This window comes from Alexandromys fortis, unplaced genomic scaffold (genome assembly GCF_014885135.2).
Source record: "Alexandromys fortis isolate MF-2015 unplaced genomic scaffold, M_Fortis_MF-2015_v1.1 scaffold_74, whole genome shotgun sequence".
NCBI classification, from domain to species: domain Eukaryota; kingdom Metazoa; phylum Chordata; class Mammalia; order Rodentia; family Cricetidae; genus Alexandromys; species Alexandromys fortis.
In genome coordinates, this window is record NW_026068008.1 from 2,286,448 (window position 1) to 2,309,676 (window position 23,229).

Here is a 23,229-nt window from a genome sequence, read left to right on the forward strand (position 1 = left end):
CATATGATCATTTCATTAGATGCTGAAAAAGTATTTGACAAAATTCAACATCCCTTTATGATAAAAGTCTTGGAGAGACTAGGGATACAAGGGTCATACCTAAATATAATAAAAGCTATATACAGCAAGCCGACAGCTAACATCAAATTAAACGGAGAGAAACTCAAAGCCATCCCACTAAACTCAGGAACACTAAACTCAGAAACCCACTCTCGCCATACCTCTTCAACATAGTGCTTGAAGTTCTAGCAATAGCAATAAGACAACATAAGGGGATCAAGGGGATTTGACTTGGAAAGGAAGAAGTTAAACTTTCGTTATTTGCAGATGATATGATAGTGTACATAAGTGACCCTCAAAACTCCACCAAGGAACTTTTACAGCTGATAAATACCTTTAGTAATGTGGCAGGATACAAGATCAACTCCAAAAAATCAGTCGCATTCTTATTTCCTGAATTTTAAACAGATAATAACATCAATGCATTTATAGCTACAGCAATAATTCCTTTGAAATAGATGACAAGTACTATGAAGATAGTAAGCAGGGAAATAAAAATATAACAGTTGCATTCCATGATAAAAAGCTTTACAGTTTTTAATACAGCAAATACATAAGTAATACAGTTACTTTTATTAAATAATCAATCATCAATCTTAACATAGCTATCGAAAAAGCTCTCATCTAATCCTAACTCAGAAAATAAGGAACAAATTGAAATAGCCATAATTTTTGTTTATCTCATTATAAACTTTTCTATATTAGGTTTTAAAATGAAAAATTCCATATACTTAGCTTTTATATCAGAGAAGGTTTTTTTTTATTCAACATATAAGCAAGATGTAGAAATAAAAAGGCAACACAAAAAAGACTAAAGAACACAGTTGAAGCATGATTAATAAAAACTCAGAGAGAAATTGGTGTTCAACCTGAAGATCCAAAAAGCAGAGTCAGCCACTGGCTCTTACCTTGGCCTCAGTCCGAAATGGCCATCCTAGCTCCAGGAATCTCAGAATGAGACTGTGTCTGAGAGCTGTCTCATTTCATTTTATAATCCTCTCTATCGCTGGAATTAAAGGCGTGCACCACTGGGATTAAATGCACAAACTTCCCGGTTTCTATGGCAACTAGTATGGCTACTGGGATTAAACATTGTTTGTTACCACTACCTAGTCTATAAGGCTGACCAGTGGTGCTGTTTTACTCTCTGATCTTTAGACAGGCTTTATTTATTAAAAAACAATTGTGTAGAACACTGTTTCTTCTTTGTTATTGATGACCTACTTAGGAGTAAATAGATATTTATTTATCTCACTCAACGTAAAGTCACATGATACTGATAAATTTATTTTCATACATAAGTCGACATTGTCCTCTTGCACCTGTTAATTTCACTCCTTTATTTCCGGTCGAACTAAAATTTTGACTGTAATGTAATATGTAGAGGTTGTCTTCTCATCATGTCTATTAGCTCTAGTGCCCCTGTTTTTTCCTAGAGCTTGAGAATTTTCTACTTTAGAGTCATTTGGTATTATATCTGTTTATTGTATGTGTCAGATAATTCTGGTATTCCATAGATTCTTGGGTTTAGTCTCTTGATGATGTCCCAGAACTCATGTGCATATGCTTAATGTTTTTGTTTATAAATATTTGAATATAATCTTTTTTAACCTTACATTTAATCCTTAAAAGTCTTCCTTCTGTTTTATATAGTTTATTAGTATTATATGACACTTTGCTTTTTTAATGAGATTTATTGCATCATAAATTTCTCCTATTTCTATTTTTTAGACATAATTTCTTCATAAATTTCTCATTTATGCTGTTACTTCCTGCTCAGATATTAAAGTACATTCCTTACTTTATTAATATGTTTGTTTGAATTGACATCCAAGTCATTTTTCAAACTAGACATTAGAAAATATGTGATATCCTTAATATTTCTTGGTAGTCAATCAATCAATTAATTAATTTTGTTAAATGTTGAGCAGCAAAGCTCAGGCTTTCTTACCACTAGGCAAGCTCAGTAATGATGTGCTATATTTCAAGTCCACTCTCCTAACTTCTAATTTTGTTTTTGTTTACTTCCAACAACTCTCAGATCAGCATCCTTCTTAGTATACTAAAGAATAGAGCAGTTTATATTTGCAGTTTGAATACTTTTCAATCTCAAGCAAAGAAATCTGCAAATAAAAGCTTGCGTGTTTATCTACAGTTCTTTAAAACTACCCATTTTGACTTCAGTAATATTAAGTTCTAAATTTCCGAAGTCTTTAGATAAATGCATAGAAATATTCACTACCTCAGTATTCTTAAGCACAAATTTCCAAAGACCAGTGCTTAATGTGAATATTTACAAATAAATACAGCTCTCTCTCCTTATCAAAGAAATCTACTTTGCGAAAGTTGGAGACTGTTATAGCAAACCACAATTAGTCAAAACACAGAGTAAGGGACCATAAACTGTATATATCAGTTTTAGATATATGTATATAAATACACACACATATACAACTGTTACACATATAGCTCACAGGAAATCATACAAGAGTAGGGAGAATGATAGCAAGAGCCAAAGGACCAGGACACCTCCTACTGGATAGTGTCTACTAGGCAAGAAAGAGAAGTAACTATACCGTCAGTCTCAACAATATGGCTATCTAGATGAGACCTGACTAATGAAAACACTATTTGACATTCCAGTATAGATTTGGGAGATTTTACAAGGTCTCACTCCTAGATGAAGAGTGACACCAATTAATGGTGCCTGAAAGGGGGAGAATGCATTTTCTCTAGGAATGAGCCACCGGGTTGGTTATTCATGGCTTTGAGAGGGAGCAGGGAAGATAGGGAGGAACTAAGAGGGAAGGGGGAGTGGAAATGATGTCAATGCAGTACTCATGCATGAAATTATCACAAATTAAAAAGTTTAAGTAAAAATACAAATAGCTTAAATGCAAAAAAAAAAAAAACAGCCAAAAACTGTGTTTTGAGAAACACTGAAAGGTTACAAAAATACCATTTACAGTATCACTTCATAATCAAAACGTTGGCTCTAAACAAGAACTGCAGATTACAGCACAGCTCATGCTGCACTCGCCTTTGTTCCAGTATCAGTCCAGCTAGGGGGAGAATTTGGTGATTTACTTATAGAGGGGAGTGAAAAATTATGTGTAGTTTTGCCTTAATACTTTTGGGTAAAATTTCTTTATGTAATTTAAAGCATATCTATGACCAAAACTCTCATTCTATAAGGTTGTCAGAGTAACCAAAGACTTGAGAATTTGACTTGGTGACTTGTTGACTATGGTTTTATTAGCAGTATGGGATATAATTGTCCTAAAATTCAGCCCGGTAGCAGCCTTCTGATAAGAGTAGCATCCTTTCTTATCTATCATACCATTGATATTAAGAATTGGGGCGGGCCGAGCAGTGTTGGCACACTCCTTTAATCCCAGCACTTGGGAGGCAGAGGCAGGCAGATCTCTGTGAGTTCGAGGCCAGCCTGGTCTACAAGAGCTAGTTCCAAGACAGGAACCAAAAGCTACGAAGAAACCCTGTCTCGAAAATAAAAAAAAAAAAAAAAAGAATTAGGGTGATACTATCTATATGAGACATACTACCTTAGGCTATTTCCCATTTTAATTTTCAGATCTTTTGTTTGGCAACAAGAAACCATGCATTATGCTATCTTGACTTCAACTTAGACCTCCTCTCATTGAACCTAACTGGCCAGAGAAAAGAATTAATAAATATATTCCACAAATAAAACTTTGCACAAAAAACTTTCCATAGCTAGTTAACTATTCATTCAAGTGACTATTTGTTTCTCTACTTTCTTGTCCAGTGTTCTCTAATTTACCCCATAGTTTCCTAAACAGTATTCAATAGTTAATATCATTGTAAGTCTGTGTGAATATCTTGCAAATTTTACTGCTGCTACTAACAAGATCATTTTAGGCAAATGAAGTTTGTTTTTTTTCCCAGACACATGTTCTCTCTTTGTCTCTGTCTCTGTCTCTCTCTCTCTGTTGAACTCTCTCTGCCCATGCCCCCCCCCCGTGTCTGTGTATGTGTTTCTCTCTCTCTCTTTCTCAAATAAGCATACAGCAATAGATGATAGTTTTTATTTTACTTAATAACATTCTCTAATGCATCTAAGTCCAAGTGAAAGTTGAACATATCATATCATCAGATATATACATACCTATCAGCTTTCCTGTATTTAGCACCCTGCCTTCTCACTGCTAAATGAGTACAAGAGGCTACAATGAAATCTACAACATTTGAGACATTTTGATTTCATTGTGCCTCAACCACTTTCAATTTAAAAAGTTTATTGTTTGAAGAAAGATTTACATCTTAATCAATTTTCTTAGAAGAAAGTATTCACCTGGCTTAAAAGATCGAGAGCCACAACAAAATCATTACATATTGCAGGGGAGAAAATGAGACCTTTGTTAGTTATCAATAAATAACATCTTTGCCTCCAGCTTTTCATTGCCCAATTTTCAACAGAACTGATTTAAGGGATCGCCAGGTTGAAGATTCCTGTGTTGCTTCTTAGAGACTATTTTAGAGTGTTTGCATGGTAAAATCTATGAGAGTTGGGAATTTCATATGAACTTCTCCTAGGAGGGAGAGTAGAGCACCTAGTAATTTGTTATCCACGTGTTCCTACCATGTTTCTGCTCGCTGAAGAGTAGAGGAAAAAAGATTTACTTCCGTGTACCACATTCATCAAAGAAAGATGTGCTGGATAGTTTTATGTCAACTTGACACAAGCTAAAGTCATCTGAGAGTAAGGAAGCTTAATTAAGAAAATACCTCTGTAAGATCATGCTGTAAGCTGGCTAATCTTTGTGAATTTTCTTAATTAGTGATTGATGGGGGAGAGTTCAGCACATTCAGTGTGATACCACTTCTCGAGTGGTTGGTGGTCCTGGATTTTGTTAGAAAGTAGGCTGAGCAAGTACTGATGAGCAAGCCAGTAAGTAGCATTCCTCCATGGCCTCTATATCAGTTCCTGCATCCAAGTTCCTGCTGTGTATGAGTTCCTTCCCTGATTTCCTTCTGTTATGTACAGATGTGGAAGTATAAGTCAAATAAACCCTTTCCTCTCCAATTTGCTTTTGGTCACTGCATCCAAGTTCCTGCTATGTATGAGTTCCTTTCCTGATTTCCTTCTGTTATGTACAGATGTGGAAGTATAAGTCAGATAAACCCTTTCCTCTCCAATTTGCTTTTGGTCACTGCATCTATCACATGAGTAGTAACCCTGAATGAAACAGATGGTGTGGCTGTTGTTGGGAGCCATGTGGCCTGGTTTCAGATCAGCATATGAATGCTTGTCCAGTGGATCTTTGCAACACAAAACCCATGGAGATGGACTCTCATTCAGCAAGGACCAGTGTACCTCAGGCCAGCACAGAATACTGCTGGCACTGTGGGCCTGCAAGCTCTCTTCTGTCTCATAATAGTTATGACTCTTGGTGGTTTTTCAGTTTCATTTTGTTAGTTACTCACGGGACAAATGTGATCATTCCCTGAAATTTATTTTTTTCTCCAATATTCGCCCTAAAATTCTTTGGGAACTGATGCCTCTCAGGTTTCTTTTCTGCAAACACCAGCTGTTACCCCAGAGCCTGAGAACTTTTCTGATTCAGTTCTGACAGGATTGGTGGCAATAAAAGTTAATAGACACAAAAATGAAATAACAAAGAGGACATTAACTAAGTCTCTTAATTCTGAGGGAAAACATTAAGATGAAAAAAGAGTGCTTTATCAAAGTTTGCCCTTTATAGAGAGGCTTAGGTGTGCAGGACCCTTTTATAGGGCAAGGGAACAGTTGGAGAAATAACGAGCTAACTGTTGCATGCAGTTTACAGTAAATCACCCCCATTTCTATACATATGCTTTGTTAAGTTTTGAATGATATTGTTGTTCTTGAGAAGGTGTGCCTATGTTTATCACCTTTTAGCTTTGTAGGGACAGGTGTGTGCCTGGTTGGATATTTAGCCAAGTTAACAAATTGATATTTTAATTTAAAAGTTGTTTTGATGTATAAGTTGGGGGAAAATATTTGTTTTTACAGAAGGTGAATGCTTGCTTTTTGAAATATAAATAAAGAAGGCTTGATTTATTCAGGGTGGGTCACTTGTGTGGAACTCTTCTACGCAGATACTTCTGTGTGCTGACTCCCCTTTGTCGACTCAGGACCTGAACCTGGCTATGGTGCGACTATGGCTGGCTGTGTCAGAAACTAGAAAAGACTAGCAGATTTACTTTTTTTCTAAATTTACTAGGATGGGACACAAAGCCAGACCCATGTCTGATACTTTAGTTCTTCACTTAAATTTAAATTTTAAGAGGAAAAGGAATAAAATAATAAAAGGCAAATAGTGGGAAAGTCACTCTACTTTAAAAGAACAGTAAGGTTTAAAATGACATTGCAAAAATATGAAAGGAAATAGTATACTATACAGTTGGTTTATGACCTTCATTTAAAAAGAGTAGTTATGAGAACTACTTAGGTGTGGCTGCCTACATGGGAAATCGTTGAGGTAAATCTGAACAGCTTACGGAGCTCGTCATATTATAATGTAGCAGTGGTAATGGAAACAAAGGTAAATACAAAAGAAAAGCATGCTACAAATTTATTAAAACCAGCCATTGCCCTGCTCTAAATAAAACAGTAGGTTTCAGACTATGGATTAACTGATTCCATTTTATAAGGAATATTATACATTATTTGTGAGTGCAAACTCAAAGACAAGATGACTCTTCACCTTGTCATGAGTATGCATACTATCACTGCCAAGGAAGTGTTAAAAGATAATATGTTCATAAAAGCAAATACACCACCTTATAAAAATTCATCAAATTATACTGGGATCAAATGAGTACATGGCATTTTAAAATTATGCATATGTGCTTGAGAACTTGCAGAATGTGGCAGAAAAAGGAAAGGCACCCAGGTCCTATGGAGAGGAAGACACCTAAGGCTGTGATTGGAAGGCCTCACTTCTAGGATCTTTGAAGTCCCATGCAGCTTTGCTCTATGCAGCTTTCTCAGAAGTTATCTCCAGCAGGGTTGCTTACAACCTTGAAATGCAGGGATTCTCTTCAGCTCCTCATTAGCAGTCTATCTCTGCCCCCACTGAGTACTCATTCTGTTTTGTGAACTCTGCTGTTACCTCTTTAGTCCCTTGTAGCACACATTTAGTGTGTGAGGTGTAATGTGTGTTCTGAGAGTTAATATTCACAGGTAAGAGTGTAATAAAAGAAATGTTCTCCAGTGGTGGTCAGTTGTCATGGGAAATGTGGCCTACTTGGCAAATCACAGCCAATGAAACCAACAGAACTCATGAATTTATTATTCTTCATTAAATTCTGACCCTATGGGAAGACATGAATATGTCCATGTGTGTTTTCATTAGAACATGTTCAGAACAGTATCTTTTAAGGAATATATCAAGAAAACTAAAGCATAAGTTTACAAAAACCAGTGGAAAAAAACAAAACTCCCTTTCACTGTGTTACAGGAAGAAAACAAGTAATGAAGTGGTAAAACACTCAGTCAATTGCAAATCAGATTCTGGAACATTGCTATTATCCCAGAAAATGTCGTTTTATTCCATCTGATACTGATATCTCGCCTTGGTACAGTCAGTCCTAAGTGGACCAGCTTTATCAAATTCCTCCCTTCAGAGCTCAGGTAAGCCTGAAGAAGTTGGGGAGGAAAGACTGCTCTTTGCATGTATACTACAGCTTCGAGTTCAGTGATTTTATGGGATTCCTGAGGATGAAAATGAGTGAGTCTCTGTTTCCTGTGCCTTCTCTTGGCCTCTTTTCTTTTTGTTTCTTTGTTTTTCTCAGTTCTGTTTCCAGTGTGTTTTGTTTTATCTTATTTTACTTTTTAAAAATAATTATCTCTTAGAAGACTGTTTTTCACTGAGAGATAGAATGGAGTAAATCAAGATGGGAAGAGGATAGGGAGGATCTTAAAGGTATAGAAGAAAGGAAAATCATAATCTTGTTAAGAATTGGTTCTATATACTGAGAAACAGTGCTCTGTATCAAAGTCTATAGAGTAACAGCCTGGGATAAACATAATAGCCTGGAATCCGGGTGTGGCCTGGCTCCTCGTATAACACAGATCACCAGACTATTGACTATTTTCATTCTCAGTTTTCCAGGCAGTAACAGATATACAGTCCTTCTATTGAAGAGACAATCTTGCCTGTTTAAAATTCCTGGTTTTCTGTGAGTCAAGGATTTATCTCTACTGCTTGTACTGGCTTTTTGGAACCCATTCTCTTTGGAGAGATACCTTGCTCAGTCTAGATATAGTGAGGAAAGCCTTGGTCTTGCCTCAAAGCAATGTGTTAGACTTAGTTGACTTCCCATGGGAAGTCTTACCCTCTCTGAGGAGTGAATGAGGGGTGGGGAAAGGGATGTGGAGGGAGTGGGAGGAGAGGATTAAGTGGAAACTGGGATTAGTATGTAAAATGAAAAAATATACCTTTTTAAAATCAATTAACTATTTGGGCTGGTGAGGGAGGGGGACTTGATTGGGGGAGGGGGAGGAAAAGGGGAGGTGGCAGTGGGGAAGAGACAGAAATCTTTAAAAAAAATTAATTAACTAAAAAAATTCCTGCTTTCTCTAGTGCTTGTTTGAGCACAACAACCTTGTGCCCTCTGTAAACTGATTTCAGGGCTCATGGTATAAGGTATTGTTCTCTTTGGCAAAACTTCAGAGGTAGTGTTTGCCAACTGATGTTTATTTTCTAAAGTAAGTTTATATGAACTATGTAAAAGAGTCAAAGGAATGTGGAGAGAGTTTTCTAAGGTTTCTTTACTGGGTATTGTGTTTAATCGTGAGCCTTAAAAGTTGTGTGGTGAGAAGTACTGCCACTTGACTTGAGAGTGGAGCTTCACTACAGCAGCTTGAAGGGTTGCTATGTGTTCCCTGTGGACCACCACAGTGCCTGATGCATGCAGAGAAATCATAGCCATCTACAGGACAAGGCGGATCATCTGCTTGGGGAGGTGTCTTGCCACAGGGGAAGAACCTCCAAAGGACTTTCGTTGACTTAGAAACCATTCTTCTTACAAGAATGGGTGGAGAGGCCAGCAGTTAGATGTGCTGGAGGACATCCAAGCACAGAGCTGGGAAAATTCCCGAGGCTGCCCAGAAAGTCAGCTACCACGGGTCATGAGGGTAAGGCACATAACCCTCCACAGAGCCAAGAGAAAAGCAAAGATGAAGAAATTTCACTCTGAATTTCCTTCTCCTGCTTCCAGCTCCCTGCGGTGAAGATCAGGGGCACCAACCAGGGAGGTACTGAATGCAAATGCTACTGTGTTTCATGTAAAGCTTGGATCCAGTAAGAGATCCCTTGCTTTCACTCTTCCTCTTCTTTCCCCAAATCCCTTCTCTTTTATTCTTCCTTACTGCTCTTTGTACCAAATCAGCCAGATCAAACCTCAGCAGGAAGACTAGTCTGCTCAGCTTTTTATATAGGGAAGCAAAGCAACACTGACCTCTCTTTGACCCTTTCCAAAACCTTTGGTTCATGCAGGGCAAGAGGATGAAATTATTCAAAAGTTGTCTGTAACTCTGAAAATGGGACTTTTTCCAAATTGCTTTATCAGTCATGAATCTGACTTTGTTTTGTTTATAGAGACAATCTCACAATTTTGTTCAGGCTGGCCTCAAATTTTATAGTTTTTTTTTTTATGTCAACTCTGAGTCCTAGGATCTCACACACACACACACACACAAACACACACACACACACACACACACACACCACTATGTCCAGCTAAAAACAGACAATTTGATCTCCACTTGTTCATTAGCTGTGTTTCTCTTCTCAACTGTCATAAAATTCAGTGGAAAAAAGCATATGAGATAGTTAATAAATTCAAACCTCAACAACATAGGAAACTTCTCTTTGCTCTCAGTTTTAAATGCCATATGAAACTCCTGTATAAAACTTATTTTATGCTACCAGTGCTTCAGGATGTGTTTTTATATGTGTATAAATATGTGTAATGTTGTATGTATGTATGATATGTAACTTACTATCATGTTATCTGTAAGCCTCTAAAATTCATTGGTGTTAATTCAGATTTTGAGTTCCCCACAATGTTTCACATGATATATTGAATTTGCTTGTGTAACTATTAAACTAAATGAACCTGTTTTCCTCATCTCTACAAAATCAAATTATTTTAATGCAGCAATTTTTACCATTAGCATACTATTCATGTATTTATGAAGACACAGACACAAAAGAGAGAAGAAATTAAAGGTGGAAACCAAAGGAGATGGTCACTCTAACTCATGTAGAAAATAGCCCTGGCACTGGAAGTTTTAGACTATACACAGACATTTGAAACTGAACCATCTGAGGCACTGAGTTAATTCGGAGGCAAAGCTTACTAAAGCTTTCTGTCAGCTGACATAGGAAAGTACAGATGAAGAGGATATGAAAAATCAACGGCATTTACAACCCATGGCCAGATAAGTCTTTGGTCTTTGGCTCCAGATGTTTTGGAAAGAAATTTTTGCAGAATACAGTGCATGTTATTGCTGTATAGGACTATTGCGTGGATCCAAGTAAGCAAGCTTTCCAACATGCATGCATTCTTGCTTTACGTTGAGAGAAAAAAAATGGTGTTTTTTCTACTTAGTTTTTATCCAGAGATTGAAAAGGTACAAAATGGAGAAATAAAGAAATCGAAAAGGTACAAGATGGTGAAATAAAGAAATTAAACAACACAAAAATGTTATAGTAGTAGGGTACATTGTTGCTCAACAGCATGAGACATAAGTTAGGGAAGAATCTAATCCACTTGTCCGTGATTATATAGTTAATGATTATCAATGCCCTAACTTATGGCTCATGTCTGTCATTTATAACATAAAGACAATAATTTTTCTGAAAGGTTCATGTGTCTGTGAGTGTGTGTGCTTGTGCATTTGTTCATATGTTTATTATTTCTGTGCTTAAGTGCAACTTACAGTTTGAAAGTGAGAAAAGGTAGTTAAAATAATTGTTTGACTTAATGTTGAGCAACCTATTGGTTGCTATTCCTTTCCTTAAGTTCATTTTAAAGAATTACTCTGACATGTTTAGAACATTTAGAAGCATGTTTCTAATTATCTAAATATTTTCAAGGCAAAATGTCATTAGATGTACCATGAAGTGTAAAATAAGTTAAATATCTGGATACTTTGGGATACTTTATCCCTTTTATAATTTTGTATTCTAGTTTGTGACTTGCGCCTCTCCAAAGACCAAGATGAATTTATTTACTATTTGACTAAATAAATCTACTTATTGGAATTGTTACTAAGAGAAAATAACCAAAAAGATCCATAATGCTGTGCAAAGAAGTGCTTTTGACAATAAATTACAAAAGTTTAATATACAACACTATGAAACTGGCTAAATAATTTAGGTAAAATAATAAAAATCCATTGTGTGTCTTGTAAAGAAGGTTTAATTAAGTGTGGAAGTTTGGTAATACTTTGCAAAGTGAAGACATTTTCACACACACACACACACACATACACACACACGTTGAAAGCCTGACCATTAACACAATATGAAAAAGAAATTTCTTTAGGAAATGCTTAGGTTCTGGGAAACCTCCTTTAGCCAGTGGCCTGTGAGACGCTGGACCAGGTTGGGAGTGGCCTTGGGTATCAAAAAGGTGCTCTCTCTCCTCTCTCACCTGGCTGCTGGATTAAGTTCCTGTTTTCTGTTCATGTAGACAACTATGATCTGTGAGTCCCGCCTAAATAAAGAACCCCTTATTATACTCAATTCTGTGTTAGTGTGAATTATTTTGTTCGTGTTCTCCTATAATTAGGTAATAAGGGTAAAACTTGAGGGATGTTAAATAGTTCCCTTAAAATAGGATTTAAGAGAGGTTCCTGATGTTTGCTTTGAATGGCACAGAATGTGAAGATTGTGTTCTACAGTATAGATGAGGAGCCTCACATGAACCACATTGTGCTGAAATCCCAAGCACAATAATCTTACTTTCAGAAGAGCAATAATTACATATTTTTTGTTTATGAACCAACAAGTCTATGCTATTTTGCTATAGCTTTTTCACTGAATAATAAAATAGCATTAATTGTTTTCTATCTTTTTTGTGTTACTTACAAAACNTATTCCAGAACACCATAAGAAGATAATCTCTAATGTGCTTCCACTTGTTTATACCCTCATGGGTGCATATTGGCATCATTCTTAAAAAAGTATTCAATACTTTCTACATTTTCTAGTATAGACACAATATCTTTAAAAGTAAAATTAGAAAAGCCTGGATTAATAAAGAAATAAAAACAATTTAACTATCTACAAAATAATTATGCTTTTAGTTCCTATTAAAATATGCATTTGCAATGGTATAAGCAAGTCTTCAAGTCACAGAAGTAATTCACCACAGTAAGTTATTCTAAGCACGCAATCACAAATTCTATTAGCACTTCCTGGTTTGTTGTCTGGGCCTGTCTCTTCCTTAATCATAATTGAGGGCTCTCAGCCAGGCACAGCTCATATTTTCTATTTATTACTGTTACCTGTGAAGAAGCAAATTTGTTTTAAACTAAATGTGACAATGTCTAAAGGATAACAGGAGTTTGCTGTCAGCCTGTGCTGCTGCTGCTGTCCGTGGCAGAGGGTTGATTTAATTGTGTTCCTTTTCTGAAGGTAGATTGATGTATGTACTTTGATGTTTGCTCTAATACAAGCTTGTGTTTCTCCTCTGTTCTAGTCCTCGATCATTTCAAATCTTCTTTTCCAGTTTTACCTCTTATTTCTAAAATTAATTAGATAATAAAGGGTTTGCTCAACCAAAGACAGAAACATAGGCTTTGTTTTGTCTTGCAGAAATCATATTTTTCATTTGTCTCCTTTTCTATATGATAACCATTTAAAATAAGGCTTGTGGTTTTGTCTTATTGTGTTTTTTAACTTATACACATAGTAGGCAATGAATAAAGATTTAAATTTGTTTTAGTATTTCTGAGACACATCCATACACTACAATTTTTGCATGATAGCCCATAATACCCAGCTGCACCACACCTTATGCATGCTCTCCCTTCCTTGTGGATTCTTCCCTTTCCTTCCAATTTCTTTCCCAGAAAATGCACAAGGAAGCATCCGAACACAGGAAAACATAATGAGTTCCAAAACTGAGCTGCTCCTGATGGGACTGGGATAGCTGGGCTATAGGAAGTAAACACATTTTTTTTTTCACTAAATTCTGCCAGAATTCTTTCTGGAATGACTGTGCACGGAACAAGAGTTAATGGTTTTTAAAACTGTAACTGTTTCTTCACTCATGTAACAGAAGAGCACCCCCCCGTTTTTTTTTTTTTTTTTTTTGTCCAAAATCTGTTTAGGAGATTTTAATATGTCCTTTGGGACACTTGAATAGGCATATAATGAGTATGGAAAGAAAAGCTGGAGAAATGAATTGAAATTCCTTCTCCTGCTAAAAGCAAAGAATTCTAATTTCAACAATGGAAATTTTTGTACAATGAAGATTTTAGGGGAAAAGTTATTATGGACAAAGACTATGCTATATTGGAGTATTATTTCTCTCATCATCCACCTTCTTCCCTCTCGCTCTCTCTCTCCCTTCCTTCCTCCCTCTCTTGCCCTCCCTCCACCTCCTCTCTGTATACCTGTATATAGAGAGAAAGGAAGGGAGAGAGGGAGAGGAGAGACAGGGTGCAGAATTACACTTGGCAGGGACAAATAGGGACAAGAAGGCTGCAGATGACATGAGAAAGCATTTGCTTTTCTTCTCTGATTGTACAAGTGGGATGATTGGATCCAGTGTTAACTTGATTAGTGTCACCTGAGTCGGTAGCATCTATTGAGGAATTATCTTGATTGCCTTAATTGATATGGGAAGAACCCACCCCCTGAAAATGTGGCCAGCATTCTGTGGTAAGAGAACTCCATGGTAACAACTACATCTGTGGTAGCAGCAGGCACATCTGTGGTAGCAGAACTCTGTGGTAGCAGTACTCTATGGTAACAGTAGTCACATCTGGGGTTGCATCCCTCTGTGGTTGCAGCAGTCACATCTGAGTAGCAGAACTGTGTGGTAGCAGAGCTTTGTGGTAGCCGCCAGGAACAACTGTGGTAGCAGTGCTCAGTGGTACAGATGAAAAGGGTTGTAGCAGGCTGGGCAGTGATGGCACACACCTTTAATCCCAGCACTCAGGAAGCAGAGACAGGTAGATCTCTGTGAGTGTGTGGACAGCCTGGTCTACAGAGTGAGTTCCAAGAGAGGCTCCAAAGCTGCACAGAGAACATAGATTGTAGCATAAGGACGTTTATTCACCTCTTGTTCACTCTGCCTTACCTCACTGCCAAGTCCATTTACCATGTTGCTGCTAACCGTGACTCTTTCTCTGAACTCAGCATTAGAGTCTCCAGACTTTAGTCATTAACTAAGGCCCAGCATCTCCCTAGGAACTGCAGGTTTTCTGTACCAGATTGAGACTGCCCTGTCACCCAGCCCCACAGTCTGAGCAATGACTTGATTCTCAGCCTTTCAGTGTGATTCAACTGTTACTATTTTGAAGTAAACTGATTTAATAAATTATTTATTTATAATTAATAATTATATATAGCCATTATATTGTTCTGCTCCTCTAGAGAATCCTGGCTAGCACAATAATCTACTCTTATCTTTACTTGAATAACAAAATGCGTTGGAGAAAATTCTACTGAGCTTCTCAGTCAATCTTTGTAAACTGAGTTGGGTTTGTAGCTAAGTGGTAGCATGTACCCTGGCCTGGGTTTGATCTTCAGAGATGAATGGAGAGAGAGAGAGAGAGAGAGAGAGAGAGAGAGAGAGAGAGAGAGAGAGAGAGAGAGAGAGAGAGAGAGAGAAAGAGAAATAGAGAGAGAATCTACTACTCTATATTAATGAACAATTGTATTGCCTGTATAGATGAGCACATCATTCTTTTTTTCTAAAACATTATTTAAAATATAAACCACATTAAGTTGTAGCATTCTTTTCTTTTTTTCTTTTTTTTTATTCTTTTCAAAATAAAACTGCTATCAACACTCGAATCTCTACGCCCTGAACTCCATAAACAATGTTTTCTGAGGTGTAGATTGTAATATTTCATACATCTTTCCTTAACATTTATGTCTGTCCTTTCCAAACAAAGAACCCGGCAGCACTGAGCGTGTGAAGCACTGCGGCCACAAGAGGAAGTATTCTGGCCCACAGAGGTAAGATTCCCAGGGTTACACGAAGGATAGAATGCATGGAGTTGAAAACACAAATGTTTTATTATTTCAAATTTAGGTGCTGCTGTCATCGTTTTCCTAACAATTTCCCCCCCATCTTTTAAAGCCTTGCTCAGGGCTCCTGGGTGCAGTTTAGAAGATACTGAACCCAATGGAGCACATCTTTCTTATACAATTTAAAGCTGGTTGTGTTGGTGGCAGAAGTGCATGCTCAGAAGCCTCCATTTTGGCTTGAACAATTAAAGGAGATATGGTCTTTTGGATTTCTATTTTTGAAATAATAATGTGGTAAGTAACAGAATTTTTGGTTGAAATAGGCTTAAGTAATGAATCACAAGGAATATTAGCACATACACCAGAAAAAAACAAGTTCAAAACTCAAAGTTTCCATCTGTGCTTTCTGTAAATAGTACAGGTCTCTGTGTCTGATAGCCAACAATAGTGTGCAATGTTCATATTCCCTTAGGCTACAAATTCAATGAAGGGAATGCAAGTCCCTTTCTCAGAAATTTCATCAAATGCTTCATTCTATTTGATTATATATAGTTAGGCCAGAAATTATTTTGTGTGCCAACTATGTAACTGTGATTCTGTGTCTTGCTTATTTGTAAGGCTAATAAGAACCCATTCAATACATCCTAGTCATATGACATACTTTGCTAAAACTGGGAAACCAGAATCTATCTTGTGTCTTGTGTGAACAATTGCTCAGCAACACCTTAAGGACTACCACACTTTCATTCTCCAAGAGAAATATGCCCACAACCCTCACTAGAACAGATGACACAGATGCTCCAGAGAGCACCACACAGGTGTTCCATGATGCAAGTACATATCTTATACCCTGGACACACGTCTAAATGTATTTTTAGACAACTTGTTCATGGAAGATTTTCTACAGGGGAAAGTGGAGGTCTCAATATTGTCTCTCTTCTCTCTCTTCAGTTTGTATATTAACATGAAATTGAAAGTGCTTCAATATCCAAAATTGATTGGTTACTATAGGAAATAACCACTGCCTCCCAAAAGCCTTCCTAAAGGAAGTGCCACATTCAGTATCAAGGATATGGGGAAGATAATAAATGTCCTTATTTTCTTCACATTTCCCATTTAAGTTAGGAGCCATAGAATGGAAAGTCATTTATTGTCCATCCAAGTCCAAAGCCCAGAAATATTAAATGTCATCAAATGCCTCTCACATGCCCCAGCTTGTGTTTTCTGCACAGAGAACCAGATCAAAATGCAGTTTCCTGTTTCTCCCAAAAGCTGGCACATAGAAAGCATTGCCTTTGTTGTCTTTACTACCATTAAAATTCAAACTGGAAAGGAAATAGAATGGGTTATTTTTTTTAGCTAGAAATCATTTTTAGATAATTTAACCTAGAATACTAAAATTAAACATTCTTCTTAGCAAGCGGTTGTTTTGTGACTTATTTTTTTAAAAGTCTTATACAAATATTAAATTAAATTAGAGTTTAGGCTATACCCTTTAAAAACTGTTTCCTACTATGTAAAATAAATCTCATCACCAGACTTTCTGTAAACTGTTGTAATAGTCCCCATTCATTGACTTTACAAATTGATTTCTTATTGGGCTAGAGGGTGGGCATATAAGACCGTTTCTAATATTAAGTTTGAGAATGTATTTCAAAGTCAAAATGAAAACAATTCACCAGTTAAAAACGTGAAAAGTGCCAACTCTAAATTAATTAAATTTGTCGATTGATCAGGACATATAAGCTAGCTTAGTGTGTCATGGGTAATAGGAGAAAGAGGTTAAATTTTTGAAGGTATATTTAGTATGTAATATTGTGGCAGATACGGTGAGAAGGCATTTGTGTGTACAGCTCTTTGTCAGATGGTGGGAGCGGGCCTTAAATGAGAGAGTGGGAACAGCACATCAGCCACACCAGTGGCACAGAATAAACCCTTCACGAGTGTTTCCCATATTTTCTTATTTCAGTTTCTAGCTTGCAAATGAGGAAGTAGGTCCACAAAAGTTGCATAACTTGTTCAAAGTTGCCAAACATCACTCAGTAGTGGAATTGGTTCATTTGATCTGAAATTCTACATTACTTCAACTATGCTTAGTAAAATGGAAGCAGTAACTTCTAAAACTTAAGAACTGAGAGGAGAGCGTTTCTGTAGCAGTTCGCTTCCTCTGACAGTGCAGCACGCAAGTCCACACCTAGAAATCTATTATGCTCTTCCTGGGGACCTGTTACCTGACTGTGCTGTGCCTAGGTGAAGGCAGTTATTGCCAGTGGCACAGTAACAACTGCCCCCAATGACATTTCCAATTGATTTCACACATTAGACTCAAATTATCAATATGAATTCATTTTTTTCAATGCATTTTCTTTTATCTCTATATCACTAGTTGTCACTAAGTTACAATTTCTGTGCCTATAACACTATTTACATAGATATTTTTCTACCGCCTTCCCTTTGCTGGTTAGACTGACCTGGGAAAAGCTGTGTTGTAAGTTGGAGGTATTACAAATGTTGGAAGACATTGTTGGCTGGCCAGAGGTTGCAATCTTCCCATGACCTGGCAACTTATCTCAATAGCTTGACAACATGGGGCTCCCCCTACCACAGAATTTCCTGCCTCTACCTGCCCTTATGTGGATAATATTCCTGGGCCTGAAAGAACAGCCTTATCTAAAAGCTGTCGCTAAGCCAGAGGCCCGTCTCTAATCCAGATGCCTGACTTATCTTTAGCTTAAATCCTGGCACAGAACTCTGTTAGAAGCCTTCTTTGGGCACATACTAGGATTCTTATGATATGACCGTGCCACTTCATGCAAATTAGGGCTTATCCCCAGGCTCCCCAATTCTATATATTCCTTATACTCTGGAATGAATTTGAGCTGATTCACTTAAAACACTGTCTCCTGGAGGGCTGTCTCCATTCATGCTCATGGGTGTTGTACAAAGCTATCTGTCTCTGTTTCTGCCTCTTTATGTTCTTGGGCTAATGGTCGACAGGCTGAGAGAGAAAGGACCCCCAGAACAAAGCTATCAAGTGTCATTGTGCCTCAGATTTCCCTTAATTGTTAGACATTGGGGTGATGGAGACATTTATTTGGAACCACTAATCACCATTGTACAGAATCTAAAAGGATCATTTGTCTATAAGAGTATCACTTTCAAGGAAACAAGGTGCTTTTTTAAAGTTATTTGTCTAATTATTTGATCTGAAAGCTAAAAGTCACTTCTCCTTTTATCGTACTTACTTTGGTATAAAGAGAATGTTTTAGTACTTACTGTTTATTCACCATCTGGCAGCTTTCCTAAGGACCAAAACATGGTACTTATAGTGCCAAAGGCTTCCTGGCAGCAGCAGCCAGAAATTTCCCGTAAATATCTTATAAAAGTCAGTGTTTAGAGTGATTGCACATCACTGGAGATTCCTCCCACGCTGTCAAAGATGATGTGTCTAAGGGGTCACCTTGTGTCAATGTACCCTAATCTCTGGGTACATTAGCTGCAGCCCAGGTAGATAACGAAATGATTAGGTCACCAATCTCAATAACCAATATTACTCTCTCATTTACCTGTATCTTGTTACTTCAGCACTTTATCTACTACTTATTAAATTAATGAGCTACATCATATGCCAAAGGGCCATGGCAATTTATACACGATATGGTAATCATATTTTAACTACCCTAACAACTATGCTTATACCTGAAGTAGTAATTAAAATATTCTGTATCTGTCCATTAATCCAATATTATAAATTACTGTTTCTAAAATGTACTCAAGATATTTTATCTCTAAGCACCTAAGTACGTGGTCAGATTCCACACACATATAACATTCCCCATATCTTTATTTGAGTCAAAGAAACATTAATTGAAAGACAGTTTCTTGCTTGAACATGGTAGAATCTAATTTAAGTTCAAAAAGACTTGGAGTGACTTTTGTGCAGACAGTAAGTCATGCATGTGGCTACAGTATAAATTAAAATGTAAATGTTATCCTTCTTTGTGTGTTGTGAAGTCAAGAAGGCTGATGACAAAGAAAGCAAAGGAATGGATTTCTATTTGGATGACATCTTCAAGATGAAACTAATGGGTGTCTGAGGTGGAAAGGAAAAAATGGACACAGATGCTTCTGGGTTTGTATCCTGAATGGCTGATGATGGTGTATTGACTATATGATGGTGCTTTGGCTATATGATGGTATTTTGAACAATTAGAATGCTCCAAATATAAGCTGTGTTTCAATTTAGTTTTGAGATAAGAAATTCAAGTTACCAAATTATAATTTTCAGTAAAGATGTGAAAATTTATTGAACAATGTTCTGTCAATGTTGCAAAAGCAGCTAGTACATTTAAAAAAATTTAAAGTCTTTTAAACATGATGTCACAATGGAGAAAAGGAGAAAGAAAGGAAGAAAGAAAGGGAAGGAAGAAGGGAGGGAGAACTCAGGGCCTGTGAAGCTAGTTCAAAATGGTTTTAAGTTTCAGGCCAACCTGGCCTATGTAAGCTAGACCCTGTCTTCAAACATCTTTGTAGACAAGTAATGGAAAACTATGCTACGATTTGGGGCATAAAATAGAAGGCTTATAAGTATGTAAAACTCAGAATCAGAATATTCTAGGCTAGAAAATTTGATGACCCACATTTCATGTCTAGATTGTAAATAAGAGTTGATTCAAAGGTCGATAGTAGAAATAAGGAGAGCACAGTTAATTATAATAAAAAGATACTGGGATTAATTTTGGAGAAAGGTGTTTAAAATGAAAATATATAATTTTATATTGCTTATCATTAAGTCAGATGAATGGAATGGATTACTTAACTAAATTTAGATTTTATAAAATACAGCAAAATGTGTAGTGAGAGAATTAACCATGGTATGCTTTCCAAGATAAAAAAAATTTCTCTCCACCTGCAACTAAAGAAGTCTTAACAAACACATTTTTCTTTTTTCTGTCTTCTGAACTATTATTCCAGTTACTGCCTGTCTATGCGGTCGTCCTCTCTAAGATCACTTTATAGAACTCTAAGGAAATGAAGGCTGGTTCTGGGCTTGCATGTCCCTGTAATTATATAGGTAATTAATTTCACTTTCTTTGGGTAGTAGATAAAATGGTGGAGTGCTTAAAAAAATTGAGTTGTATTGATGATAGATCATACCCCATACAATAGTATTTAAAAGTCTACTTATATTAAACAGAAACTTCACTAGGAGGTATGCTAGAAATCAAGGCATATAAAAAGGCTTTAAGTACCTTGCAACTTGGTTGGTAAGAAAATTAATAACTATTAAAGCAAGAATAATTTGTCCTGATTATGAAACAATGAGAAACAAGACACATAAGGTCATTGGAGTAACCAATATATTTCAACAAATGAGTAGGTCAAGAAACCTGTGTACAGAGGTGATTTTTGACCCTCCATTTAAATGAAGGGAGATGAGTCATGAAACCTGTTGGAGAAAAGATGTAGGCAAGAGAATGATCAGTGTTAAGTTAGACCTGGGATCAACTGGGCATGCTGAGAAACAGAATGTTATTAAATAGAGCGGTTGGCTCTCAACCTGTGTTGGCAATTCTCTGACTTCAAATATATTTACATTACAATTCATGATTCATAAAAGTAGCAAAATTATAGTTTTGAAGTCACAATGAAAATAATTCTATCATTGCGAGTCACCATAACATGAGAAACTAATAAAGTGTTGAGGATTAGGAAGACTGAGAATCACTGAAATAGAGCGTTTTAACCAAGAGACATAGGAAGATAAAACGGGGGTGGAGACCTGGAAGGATGGCTCAGCAGTTAAGAATGCTAACTGATCTTCCAGAAGCCCTGAGTTCAATTCCCAGCACCTACATGATGGCTAAAAATCATTTATAACTGTAAACCCATGGGATCTGATACCTTCTTCTGATATGCAAATGTACATGTAGACAAAAGATTCATTTACATAAAGTTCATAAATTAATAAATCATTTTTTAAGAAGAAGATATAATGGCAGAAAGTGCAAGAAGAAATGTAGGTAAGGATCTAGTCACATAGATCCTTGAAGACAAAATAAAGGATTTGGGATCTTGTTCAGTTTTTAGTAGTAAACAACTACACTGCATCTGGAAAATGACAATGCTGGCAACTAGTTTACATCTTAAATATATAACAACTTGTCTATGAAAAGTACATCATAAAGAGAGAAGCAAGAATCACAAAGAGAACATAGCCATTTCTACAAAATATAAGGACGTGGATTAGTATGGAAGCTGGAAGTAAACCAACGATACATTTGTGAATTAGTGCTGAAGAGATTGCCTTGTTACATATAAATGAAGAATAAGATAGAATGAAAAGAATTGTGTGTGATTTGGGGTACTTGACCTGATAGAAGAGCTGAATAGAAGAACTTTTACAAAAATAAATTATTTATCTCAAAGGTAGAAATATATCATTGAAAGAAATCTTGTCTACTTAAGCCTGTAGTAACATTGTTTGATCAGTTGCTACAGTATGCGCTGTGGACACCTCAAGTATTAGATTGTGCACCACATGAAACACTTAACAGACAGAGATAAAAAGCCTAGCTTGCCCTAAATCATAACTAATTCATAATATAGAGAATTGTGTCTTTCTGAAGACTGAGACCCCTAACTGTGTTTTACATAAAAGAAAGAATAAAATCAATAGAGTTTCCATTTTCTGACATAACTTCACTATACTATCTTGACCAGTATTTTCTGAATTTCTTACAGAAAGCAACCAGAGTTAAGATAGAAATATTTTATGGAGACATATTAGTAAGTTTGTAGTCATTGATATGCCGTGATTTCAATACCCCACTGTTTCACCCCCCACTTGTTAGGAAGGAATGGGAAACTTGTCTATAGTCCCTTTTATCCCTGCTTAGGATTATTGTTGAGTTAGCTTTAGGTCAGAAAGGATAACTTTTTACGTGATAATAAATAATTATTGCAAAAGTATGTAAAACAGAATACAGATCAATTATTTCCTGAAGAGATGTATAAATAGTAAGAAAACAAAGCATTAGAGCTGGTTAATGCCCAGTGGGTGAAGGCACATGTGGGCATGCCTGTTGGTCTGAGTGGAATTACCAAGAAAGTGTAAGTCAGGGGAAATCCACTTTCTCATCATTGTCCTCTTACTTGAGAATTCATATTGTGGGATAATCCTTATTATTTGCCTATAGCCTAGACATTTAGTATGTGTTTCTTACTTGATGTTGTTCTTGTTGGTTGTAGTTCTATTTTGTTTAATGTTATTACTCTTTTTTCTTTCTTTCTTTCTTTCTTTCTTTCTTTCTTTCTTTCTTTCTTTCTTTCTGACAATACTTGATAATTGTTCTTATTGTATATTTTTATGTTAGGATTAGAACCTTCTTATTTAGACAAAACTGGGAAGTGTTGTGGGAATTCATTCTGCTAATAGCTTTGAGGTATCGATCTTAGGGCATGGCTTCTTGTCTCTGGACATGATCTCTTAAAGGAAGAGAGAAATAGTGAGCTCTCTTGGGTTGCAAAGACTGAGTAAGGCAGCATGAAACGGCATGCAGCAGTTCCAAGCTCCTTTGATTCTCAACTCAGTGAGTCTGTTCCCCCTGCACACCTTATTGGATTTGCATAGACATACTCACTGTGGAATGTGGGACCCCACAACACATACGTCACACATACACACAAACACAAAACCAACAAATAAAAGTATAAAAACTAAGATCACAAAAGAATGCACAATATTTAATCAAAACATATCAAGTATAGGAGGGCGACTGATTTTTTGGAGTTGATCTTGTATCCTGCCACATTACTAAAGGTGTTTATCAGCTGTAGGAGTTCTTTGGTGGAGTTTTTGGGGTCGCTTATGTACACTATCATATCATGTGCAAATAATGAAAGTTTAACTTCTTCCTTTCCAATT